We start from the raw sequence: 12,502 nt of genomic DNA, 5'->3' as shown, positions 1-12,502 counted from the left end.
AGGAATCCACTAATGGTACAACAATTAGTGGAAAAGCTGCCTCCGGATTATCAGATGAAGTGGGTGGAATACAAACGTGGCAACAAAGGTACGCCGTTGCGCGTTTTCACTAATTTCATCACGGGCATTGGAGATGTCGCATCCGAAGCTGCAGCCTATACATCGAAGGTAAATGAACCAAGGCAAATCGCGAAAGCCATATCAACCAAGAAAAAGGAGTTCGTTCACGCCCACGATTGGGCGCCTACACGCAGTGAAGAGATGCATAAGGAGAAGTACAATAGACCATGCTGGATCTGTAAACGAACAGACCATCGGATTAGATTCTGCGACGATTTTAGAAAGATGAATCTTGCAGATCGATTACGGGCAGTAGAAAAACTACGATTGTGTGGTCTATGTCTTAACAAGCATGGTGATAACCCGTGCGAATCAAAATTGCGCTGTTCCATGCACAACTGTAACGGCAATCATCATGCATTATTGCATCGGGCCGAGGAGTCCGTACAACTCCAAAGCGTAAAAAACAATAATCATCAGGGATCAGATCGATCGGTAATCTTTCGCATGGTACCAGTTACTCTACATTATGGGCGTAGACGATACGATACGCTGGCATTTTTGGACGAAGGTTCGTCCACTACGCTAGTAGACCAAGTAGTAGCAGATAGACTAATGCTTAAAGGAGAACCTGAGCCGTTGATTGTCACCTGGACAGGCAACATTAGCCGATTCGAAAATTGTTCTGAGAAGGTAAAAGTTTGGCTCTCAGTGAATGGATCTAGTGATCAAATTCCTTTGGAGGACTCACGCACAGTATCGGAGCTAGTACTTCCAAAACAAGACTTGCGGTATGCCGAGGTAGCAAAGCAATATCCCCATCTTGCGGGCCTACCAGTGAAAGACTATATGGAAGGGCAAGCAAAGATCTTGATTGGACTAGACAATTTACATCTGTTTGCGCCAATTGAATCGAGGATTGGCAAGTGGAATGAACCTATTGCTGTTCGATCAAAACTAGGTTGGACAGTATACGGACCGGGAAATCGAAAGCCAAGTGTAAGTACCTATCTGAACCTGCACTCAGTGACGCCAGTGAGCAATCAACAGTTACATGATTTGATGCGAGAGCAGTATGTTCTAAGCGAGCTAGGTGTATCGTCTTTCGCAATACCGGAGTCAGAAGAAGAACAAAAAGCAAAATCAATCCTGAAGACGACAACCAGACGGGTAGGAGATCGATTTGAAACTGGATTATTATGGCGAAAAGATAATCGACAGTTTCCCAATAGTTACCCAATGGCTATACGTAGGATGAAGGCCCTCGAGCGAAAGCTTCAAAAGAATCCAACGTTGAAGCAAAAGGTTTGTGAGATGGTTTCTGATTACGAGCTCAAGGGCTACGCGCACAAGATAACGGACACGGAACAATTGGAAACTCCAATCTCATCGGTCTGGTATCTTCCGCTGAACGTGGTACAGAACCCAAGGAAACCTGGCAAGGTGCGCCTGGTGTGGGATGCGGCAGCCACAGTCGAAGGTACCTCTCTGAATTCCGAGTTATTGAAAGGACCGGATATGCTTGTGCCTCTTCCAAAAGTTATCAGTTGCTTCCGGGAGGGTCCCGTTGCATTCGGAGGAGATATCCAAGAAATGTATCACCAGATAAGAATTCGATCTGATGATAAACAAGCACAACGCTTCCTATTTCGTTCTAATCCGATGGATGTCCCACAAGTGTACGTAATGGATGTAGCCACGTTTGGCGCCACTTGTTCGCCTTGTTCCGCTCAGTTTGTTAAAAATTTAAACGCGGAACACTACGCGGAGGAGTATCCTGAGGCTGTAAGGGCTATTGTTAAACAACATTATGTGGACGATTATTACGACAGCGTGGACTCGGTCGAGGAGGCGATCCAGAGAGCTAAGGAGGTCAAGCTTATCCATTCAAAAGGCGGATTCCACATAAGAAACTGGATTTCAAACTCGGCGGCGTTTATGGAAGAGTTTGGAGAGACAAACGCGACAGAAGCTGTATATTTCAACAGAGACAAGGGTACTGAATACGAAAGAGTCTTAGGCATCGTTTGGGAACCAGTAGAGGATGTTTTCTGCTTCGCTACTGCTACCAAAGTAGAGTTCAGTGAAGTCATAGATGGGAGAGAATGTCCGACCAAACGAATTGTGCTGAGTTTTATCATGGCACAGTTCGATCCGATTGGCCTTATCACTCCTGTGACCGTGCGGGGCAAGATGTTAGTTCAAGATCTCTGGAGGACTGGATGCGAATGGGATGAAAGGATCGATGAAGTGTCGGAAGAGAAGTGGAGACGGTGGATAAAAATGATGCACAAAATTGGGTCGTTCAAGTTGCCGCGAAGCTACTTCGGAAATAGCAAGTTGAACGAAATAGAAGACCTGCAGTTACACATATTCTCTGATGCAAGCGAGACGGCATATGGCTGTGTAGCATACTTTCGCGCTATTGTACGCGGAGAGGTAAGGTGTGCTCTAGTCATGAGTCGATCTAAAGTTGCCCCATTAAAGCAGATATCAATTCCACGCTTGGAACTGCTGGCAGCAGTTCTTGGGGCAAGACTGGCGAGAACGGTGCAAGAGAACCACAACTTAAAAGTTGATAAAGTGGTGTATTGGACCGATGCAAATGTGGTACTTTCGTGGATCAGATCTGACCAGCGCAGATACAAGCAATTTGTCGGCTTTCGGATTGGCGAAATTCTCAGCTTAACCAAGCTGACAGAATGGCGTTGGGTGCCAACAAGGTCTAACGTGGCAGACCAACTGACAAAGTGGGGAAAAGATCCAGAAATGCATCCTGAAAGTTCATGGGTTCGTGGTCCAACATTTCTGTATCATGATGAACAACAATGGCCAAAAAAGGATTTGCCTCCAGCGAACACAACTGAAGAGCTTCGAGTGCATTTACTAATACACGACGTGAAACTGCAACAAGAAATTATCGACGTAACACGCATAGAAAAATGGACGGTACTAGTGCGAACCGTTGCAACAGTCTACCGATTTATCTCAAACTGTAGATTGAAATGTCAAGGGCGGTCTATAGAAACTCTCAAGGCTACGGAGCAACATTTGAGAATCCTGAAGCAGTACAATGTGAATTGTGTCCGTGTTCCACTGCGACAAATTGAATACGAATCAGCTGAACGGTACTTGATAAAAATGGCTCAGGCGGAGGGTTTCGCTGATGAGCTTAAAGTGTTAAAGCGTAATAAAGATCGCCCGGTTGAACACTGGCTAGTTCTGGAAAAATCCAGTCCTCTGAGCAAGTTAACTCCACTAATCGACGAAGAAGGACTGATTCGCATGGAAGGTCGATGTGAGAGAGCTGAGATTCTACCGTTTGATTTAAGATTTCCAATCATCTTGCCAGCGAACAGTAGAATCACGAGAATGATCGTCCAACACTTCCATGACAAGTGCGGTCATGGATACAGACTCACAGTAAAGAATCAATTGAGGCAGTTGTATCACATTGTTCACGTAGATTCTGTGGTGAAGAAGGTAGTGTCCTCTTGTATGTGGTGTAAAGTTCGACGTAACCGTCCTCGAATTCCTCGCGAAGCTCCATTACCGGTGCAGCGATTAACACCAAATCTTCGCCCATTCAGTTTCGTCGGGGTTGACTACATGGGGCCATTTGAAGTAACCGTAGGACGACACAGAGAAAAACGCTGGGTTGCCCTTTTTACTTGTCTGGCAACTCGGGCGGTTCACCTAGAAGTAACGTATGGTCTCACTACACAATCGTGTCTAATGGCGATCTACCGCTTTATAGGTCGGCGGGACTGGCCGATAGAATTTATTTCCGATAATGGAACAAATTTTCAAGGGGCGAGCAAAGCACTCTTTCGGAGCATCGATCTGGACTGCGCCGACGAATTCACGAATGCGAGGACAAAGTGGACATTCAATCCTCCGGCGGCTCCCCATATGGGAGGAGTATGGGAGCGCCTAGTACGCTCTGTGAAAGAGGCCTTGAAGGCATTGGACGACGGAAAGCGTTTGACAGACGAGATTTTGCAAACAGTCATCGTGGAAGCAGAAGACATGATAAATTCACGACCGCTAACGTACGTAGCTCAAGAATCAGATGAACCAGAAGCGCTGACTCCTAATCATTTCTTGAGAGGCATACCATCATATCGACATCAGGTTACTTGTCCTCCGCCGAATCCAGCGGAAGCTCTACGGGATAGTTTCAAACGTTCTCAACAGATAGCGAACGAACTTTGGAAACGTTGGATAAATGAATATGTTCCGACTTTGAACCAAAGAACAAAGTGGTTTGGTGAAACTAGACCATTGAAAGTTGGCGACTTAGTGTACATTGTGGAAGGCAATAACAGGAAATGCTGGGTTCGAGGAATAGTAGAGGAGACCATTGTTTCCAGTGATGGCCGCATTCGTCAGGCTTGGGTGCGCACCCGCACAAAACGATATAAAAGGGCCGTATCTAGTTTGGCAGTACTGGAGATTGAAGCTGGTAACGCTGATCCACAGGAGAACTCCGGAGCAGGTTACGGGCTGGGGAATGTTGGGAACCCCTGGAAGGGCAACAATGCCAAACGTCAACCTTAACTTGAAGAGATAGTCAATAGAATATGACAGCTATAGAAATTGTTTAGATGACTAGCGAGAAGCTACAAAGGAATTAAATTGTGGATTAGTTAAGCGAATTGAAGATTAAAGTGAATTAACTATTATTCGGTGGCAGTCTACTCAGCCTCTGCTGACATTACAGTTTACATCAAGTAAGAAACTATTGTTCTAAATGATTGCTTTATATAAATGTATAAAACTATGTAGGTTGGGTAAACCACAACGTGAGAGAACCAGTTGGGAGTTAAATTTAGATTCGCTAATACGGACCAACGTAGACCGTGAAGCCAAAAATACTATTGTAAAGCTAAGGAAGCGATTGAACTTCGTAAGTCAATATTTACATTAACACAAATTATTACTAAAGCTTCCATTTACAAACAGTCTTGGCACAGTTATTAAGGTTAGACCCGAGTTGAGAGTTTATAACAGAAGCGGGCAAGTACGCTACGGAAACAACTATTGTAAGTTAACAATGTAACACTTTTTAAAATACCAATTATATCACGAGAATACATTTCAGCTTTGATCGGCTTATCACCAACCAGTCGATTCAAGGACGTTTCTTTGCCTGATCCGAACAAAAGGGTCGATCGAAAATCTTCCAAAACACTCTTGTACAGCTTTAAACATTTCAGTATACTCAACTCAAAATCGACCTCAATGTCACTCCCACTCCTTTGTATTTTGGCCCCTTATGTGAACTAGACATTCGGTCAAATTTCAGAAATTATATCGGATTCAATTCCTGCATTCCGTACAATAAGGCCTTTCTATGTACATTTAGTAAATATATTCTTGTATGTAAAATAAAAAAGAAATTGCACGGCTAGTTATTTCTGAGGGAGGTAATGGGTTTGATGAGAAACATGGAAAATACTCATCATAAATAGAACAAATGCATTGAATAATCTTCCAATCGGATACGTTACAAATTATTCTGCTAACCCATCGATATTTTGTTATCCTAAATACCTTAATTTACTTAAATTGCATTAAAATATAACAAACGCTATGCAAATCCAGAAAAAGTTCATAACTATTTTCTAATACTAATGCACAGTCGTGAATAGCATACCTTCTATAGCTGTCAATATACTTCGATCCCGGTCAGGGCGCCCGAACAGGAGCGCCAACGAAACTAACTTGAAAGTACTCAAACAAACGTTTTTAAACCAGGTTGGAACTGGCGCAACCCGTTCTGAATCACAGTTTCAACTCCAACCCGATTCAGGTTTAGGAAAATATGTTTTCCTCCACATATTCAATATTCAAAACCACCCCCTAATACCAAATCTCTCATCCAACCAACAGTTACGGTACCGCTAGTTCTGTAGAAGGCTATTTTTACTATTCATGCTGGCAAATGCCTAAATCTATCTTTTGGATGTTGATCCGGAAGATTTCCGCCTTGAGGCAGCAACAGCGCAAGGAAATTTTGAGATGCCTGATCTCTCTGTTTTCTGCCGACGAGGATTGAATAAGCCGGAAGATTCCCGCCTAGAGGCAGCAACAGCCGCTCAAAATTTCCTTGCGCGGCTGTTGCTGCCTCTAGGCGGGAATCTTCCGGCTTATTAAATCCTCGTCGGCAGAAAACAGAGAGATCAGGCATCTGTCGACTACAATCCTTGCGTTACAGAACCGTGTAGTGTTCGCCGGGTGCGGTCATATTCGGCCGAAGCGGTGAAGGTGGTTTCCGCGGTGAGGAACCGTGAAGGAAGGGGGAGCGAAACCAGTGGAGCCCACTGTAATGAATGAAAACATAAACAAAAATCATCTGGTCATGCCAGCTGATCTTAAATTCACCGCAACGTGGTGGCAATACCATAGGGGAAAAGGGGTCTGCATTTTTTCGAGGTGAAACAAATTGCAGGGGAACGAGGGGTGAACTAACGTGCCGCAAGTTTTTCATCGTTTTCTAATAGTTAAAGCAAAGACAAATTAAAGACCTCCATGTCCCTTACAGTTGTCCAAAATTTTATGGCTCATAAGGTAATCTAGAATGCCGTGAAAAGTGTACTGCGATCTGTCAAACTTGGGTACCTTTTGCACTACCGAGGGACCAAATGCAGTACTAGAAGTGGTACCCAATCTGAGCCCGAGTGGGACGGACCTGGTTAAAGGCTCCAAAACATATCGGTTCCTTAGGAAAGTTAGTTCAGTATATTGTCAGAAAGCACATAAGCCAGTAAAAAAAATTCACGGAAATGGTCTATTGGCAACAAGTTTCTCAATCACAAATCATTTAATTATTCTGGCCACCTATTTTACTATGTGCGCTCTCCAGTGACTTCACTCAAATGCACTCTTAGCTCGAATATTTGTTTACAAAGTCGCAAATAAAAAAATGAAATTGATCCCTGATTCAAAAGTAATCATAATAGCAGAAAATTGCAACAACACATACGACAAACAGCATGAATTCAAAAACTTGATCTTTCTCGGTTTCCGCGCGACGAGCAACTAAGAATACAGTGAATTTATTTTTGCCGTTTTCGCCCCACTGGGAATTGAAAGACAACAGCCGCATCAGTAGCGCAATTCTGAATTGAATAGCTCTTATATGGTTGTCAACTAACTCATTTTGTACATTTTATTAGATATCACTTACATTTAAACTATGAAACGGGTTTATATATTTTCACCGATGGAAGAAGCGCAGACAGACGTTTAAGCAGGAACAAATTTATTCAAAATTCCTGTGTAAATTCTACCGTGGTGTCACCTAGGGAGCAAATTGCTGCAGTACAGTGACAGCTCGTAAAAGCACGTGGCTTCATCTTCTCGCTTACCACCCAGTCCACCACCCACTGAACAAAAATATCAAAACAATCACTTTAAAAATGATTCACACAATTGTGATATTTTCACGCCAATTTATTCCACATGAGTTACGATCATTCAAGAGTGTTATACTAGCATGAATCTGTGAGAAAATTAAATGCCAACTTGTGGTAAAAATTACGATGGATTTAATTAACTTTTACATGAGAAATTAGAATCAAAAGGGAACATCACCCACCCAGCGCGAAAAAAAGGTGCATAGTTTTTAGCGTTGAGCACGTGGACTGTGGGAGCGGTTGTGTGTCATGATGTCAACGAAATGTGATCAGGATGGTGGATGGACGCATACGCCACTAACGCCATCTGTTAGCTTATTGCCACTTGGCGATTTGTGGCGGCCATGTTTTTACACAAGTGGCTGAGTCTAACTTGAACGTCTGTCTGCGGAAGAAGGTTACTTGCATTACCGTTACAATACATGTAACAATAAGAGGATTCATTCACAAATTATAGGGCCCTAAAAAGCAATTATTATCATCGTATTACACCGAAACTTAACCGTAGCATTGAGGCGAAGTAGGCCGTCATTGAAATTTGTACGCGTCGTTGTTGATTGTTGTTAATTCATCTCACGATTTCGAATCAAAGAAAATCAGTTGGTTTTGCACTGACACAGCTGAAATAGTATCAGCATACTTTATGCATGTTAGCGCGTACAGTGATACATTTTCAAGTCAATATAAACTATCATGACTGAGTTTTATCACTTTGAAATGCAAGCTGAAAAGTCATCATTGTTGCCAAAACGAATGACGGGCTACTTAGCCTTAAAAACAATATTTTTGTTTGATTTCGTCACGATAACAATACCCCTCTTGGTCCGACACGTGTTTGTTTATTTTGCTCGATAGGTAGACGATTTGACAGTTCAATAGATAGACTTGGTTTCAGTCTTCGCGCAACTCTCTATTCATAGACTCTGGTTTATTCCATTCACTGAAAGGTACGTTTTTATCCGGGTTGTGATCTCGCCCTAAAAGCAATTGGTAACCGAATGTGTAGCTTCTTGTTTCTAAGCACATAAATGAACCAGGATGAAAACTATCACCATTGGGAGATAGAGGAGGATCTTCCCTTCATCGTAACATTGTTGAATAAAGTGTAAATCAATTCGTTTTCTCGGTAACAACTAGCTACACACTCGGTTACCAATGGATTTTATAGCGAGATCACAAGTTATGCGAGAAAGTGGTAGTCAAAATACGCGTATTTTTTTCAAAAAAAAAAAAGCAATGAGGGCGAAATTAAAAAGTACAGTACTAAAATCTACTTTCTGAAGCTAAGTAGCAGGCTCTGTACCAGTAGGGAAGTTATGTTAAGAACAACCACTCGAATGTCAAAATCCGATGTCAAAACGACTTTAAAGTCTGAGCGGTGGTGCATTGAAGTCTCCGTAATGAAAATAGTAGAGAGCCTGATCCTTTTCTTGGCACTTTTGATTCACTTCGGCAGTGGGGTTTTTTGAAAGCTACAGTGCTCATATGTGGCCACAATGTGCGTCGTACTAAAGCGCTTCTTATTACAAAGTTTCATATAATTTGGCCGAGAAAAAACCCCCATGCCAAAGTGGATCATGGAAGTGCCCAAGTAGCTCTGCACGCTAATTAGATATTTACTAAAATTTAGTACAGTCATCTCTCCCTTACTCGATATTGAAGGGACCATCGAGTTAGGGAGGTATCTTGTTACAGAACACAAAAGCAGTGCAACTGCGTTCCAAGGGACCATCGAGTTAGCCATGAAAACCAACTTTTACTATGGTTCTCTAACTCGATATCGAGATACGGAATATCAAGTAAGGGAGAGTTAACTGTACTTAACCTTTCTGTCGTCGCGCGGTTTGCCGCCGCCAGAACCACCACGCAGATGTTGTGTACGATAAGCGAGGTTTTTTCACCACTGTTGTACAAAATACAACAGCGCGACGACTGAAGTGTTAATTCTGTGACTCCATGTTTCCGAGTGTAGTATGAATTTGAGAGAGACTCGTGAAAAGGACAAATATCAACGTCATATGTAGCCCAGATTCCGCTGTCACGAAACGTCAAATGCAGCCCGCCGTTGAAAAAGTGAAAAGTATTGTATTCAAAATAAACTGCTGTTAAAAATTTCAGTCGGTGGAGCAGTTTTTTTTTCCAAAGTTGCTGATAAATCTGAACACAAGATTAGTTGTTTTTAATATCTGCCTTGTTTGCTGGCATGACATTTCACTCAAAAGGCTATTTACGATTTGGTGTAATGCAAACGCAATCATTTGTTTGCTGAGAGGTTCATGTGAGGGTTTGAACGGCTTGCGCATGATTGGTATAAACACAAAGTGGAATAAGAAAAAAACTCAGCAATCACAGAAAAAGAAGACCGTCTCCGCGAGTCTCACCTCAGGGTGCTGCCATAGTAAACGCGTCTTGCGATGCGTGCGCGTGTGCGAGCCCGCAAAGCAGAATATCAACAACAGGAAATCCTTTGATCGCATCGCGTTCGCGGACGCGGACGCGTTACTATGACCGCACCGTCAGGTATGAATGTATAATCCCTCCAGCACTAAACCGAATAGCGTTTTCTGCTTTTTTACTAGCTCTGCCTTTCCTGTACGTTGAACATAATGTCGGAAGTAGTGCACTGTATAGATCATCAGATGATCTATAGCGCAGTACTTCTGACATTATGTTTAATATATACAGGAAACATAAACTGTATACAGGAAAGGCAACGCTAGTAAAAAATCGGAAGACGCTTTTCAGTTTTGTGCTAGAGGGATTATACAACTTACGCAGTAAAAATCGTTATTCTGCAACTTGTTGCGTAATTACAATTAATCAGTTTATTTTGACGTTAACTACGTCTTACGGCAATATACTGAGTGTGAAAATCTAAAATGTTGCGACCGTCACGAAATTATGTAAGATTTTGAATGGTAATAACTCAGCCATTTATCGGTAGATTTTCAATATTTTCCCACCAATCGGTCGGAAATTTATACAACATTTTACTCAAATGGAGAAAACTTTTGATTTTTGACGATAGACTGTCAAAAATTGGGAAAATGTCGACCCCTTTCTTACGCAACCAAACTCGTTCATATTGTCTTCCACGATTCCTTTGGGTTGGAAAGCGCACTATTAAAGCAGACCATTTTCAGCTTCTTCGCTCATTCTTCTTTTGATGTTAACTACATCTTACGGCAATATACTGGGTGTCAATTAAAAATCTAAAATGTTAGGACCGTCACGATATTATGTTAGAGTTTGTACTAAAGGAAGGCTGCAACTATGAAAATCGGCTTAAATTGGGTCCTAAAATGTTTAATGAAATCTTGTTTTTGTTCAATAACACGAAAGAGCATGTTATTGCAATTACTTTAGCAATTTTTCCCGCTCAAATAACGGCTATATTATGTTTAAACTTTAATTTAAAAATTGGGTCCATAAATGAACCTTGACACTTTTGATCATGTTTGACGTTCGGTTAGTCGACAAAAACATCACAGGGGTTTCAGTTTTAACACTGCAACCCATGGGGTTGTTCCTATCTGACATTTCGAAAGGGACACGGAAAACAAAATACACCCAAAATTTGAGTTTAAGCCAAGGGGTGTGACAAAATCCAAAAATAACATAAAACAATGTTTTTTGAACTCAAACTAAAGGAAAACATTAGAAAATTGAGTAAACATTGTTATTGGCCTAAACATAAGCGTTTGGCACTAAAATTGGGACAGGGCTTTAGGACCCTATTCAAATGCAAAAAATCACTTGGCGTAGTTAATGTCATGCGGTCGTGTCTTGTGCACAACCCACTCTGATTTTTTTCGGAGTGCACACATGTTACTGTCAGTATTCTTACAGTGGCAATCGTACCGCTGTCAAAAAAAGAACGTCAATCTTTTTCTCGTGTTTCGATTTGTTGACAGCACCCTTCTCGAGTCGGAATCAGGGTGGTGACTGCTCCCCTCACCCCCTCCGACCTAAACATTAAACCAAACAAACGATAGGTTGGGTGGTGGAACACATAAAAAAATAGAAAAACACAAGCACCACCACTATCAAGCGAGGCCGAGAGAAAAATGCACTGCTCTTCCACGGCGGTGACGACCGAAACGAACATTCGTATGAGATTTCCGAATCAAAACATACACTTCACCGGTAATTTCCACGCGCACCGATTGACCACTTTCCCGGGAAACACCTTTCTTCTGTTTATGTTTCTCGTTGTTTTCATTTGATGCGGAAAACGCGAAACATATTTTCTTCGTCCCTCGCAATCGCACGAAGGTTGACAATTTGGGCGAAAAACTCAATTCGTGCACGGATGCGGCCTCCCTCCCACTAGCGGTGGCTTTTTGTCGAGAGAAAATTTTCAAAGATTTCAACTCTCACTCGCACTTACGAAAACTCACCTAGCATCTTTCAATTCATGCGTGAAAAAAGCGAGACCTGTTTCTTTCCTACTTTCTCTCACACAAAAAGCAAGAAAACATCAGCATCGAGAGATGTCCCGAGCAGTGAAATATTTCACTCACCAGTATCGTCACATTGTGCGTATTCAATGCATAATTTTGGTCAAAAAAAAGCAAATAAGACGAAATTGGCTTGTTTAGAGCTGGGTCCTGCGAACTGAATCCCCTTTTATGTTCAAGCAAATCTTGAAACATGTTTCTTGTGACGAATTGTGTTTGTCGCATTAGTCCCTCAAACGTCATTCAAACACGCAGAGAATTAACAGGTATTCAAAATAATAATTATTTGTGTTGTTTTCAATAAACATTTTTTATTTGTTGCAATTCAAAAATGCGTTGGAACAACAATATTTTTTATCAGAACAAATAAAACAAAATGTTGAATTGAATAGAGGAAATCCTTACTAGAAATTTGTTGAAACAACAAAAGAAAATCATTACGTCAAATGAAAGTTTCATTTGTTTCAATTTTCTTTATTGTTGATTCAATTAATCATGCGTATAGCACAAAAACTGACCCGCCATTTTGGTTTTCATTTGAAACGACAAGAAAGTGGAAAT

The 12,502-nt window shown here is 41.7% G+C and overlaps 1 protein-coding gene across 1 annotated transcript in view; it reads right to left on the bottom strand.

The window, feature by feature from the left end:
- Nucleotides 1–11,800, bottom strand: part of LOC5573836 (titin homolog) — a 60,046-nt gene extending 48,246 nt beyond the window's left edge. The window contains exon 1 of the mRNA XM_021852648.1: nt 11,619–11,800. The gene's annotated coding sequence lies outside the window, so the exon portion shown is untranslated. The remainder of the gene's footprint in view (nt 1–11,618) is intronic.
- Nucleotides 11,801–12,502: the final 702 nt, after the last annotated feature.

Source organism: Aedes aegypti, chromosome 3 (assembly GCF_002204515.2).
Source record: "Aedes aegypti strain LVP_AGWG chromosome 3, AaegL5.0 Primary Assembly, whole genome shotgun sequence".
Taxonomy (NCBI): Eukaryota; Metazoa; Arthropoda; class Insecta; order Diptera; family Culicidae; genus Aedes; species Aedes aegypti.
This window is presented reverse-complemented; position numbering and strand designations above follow the sequence as displayed.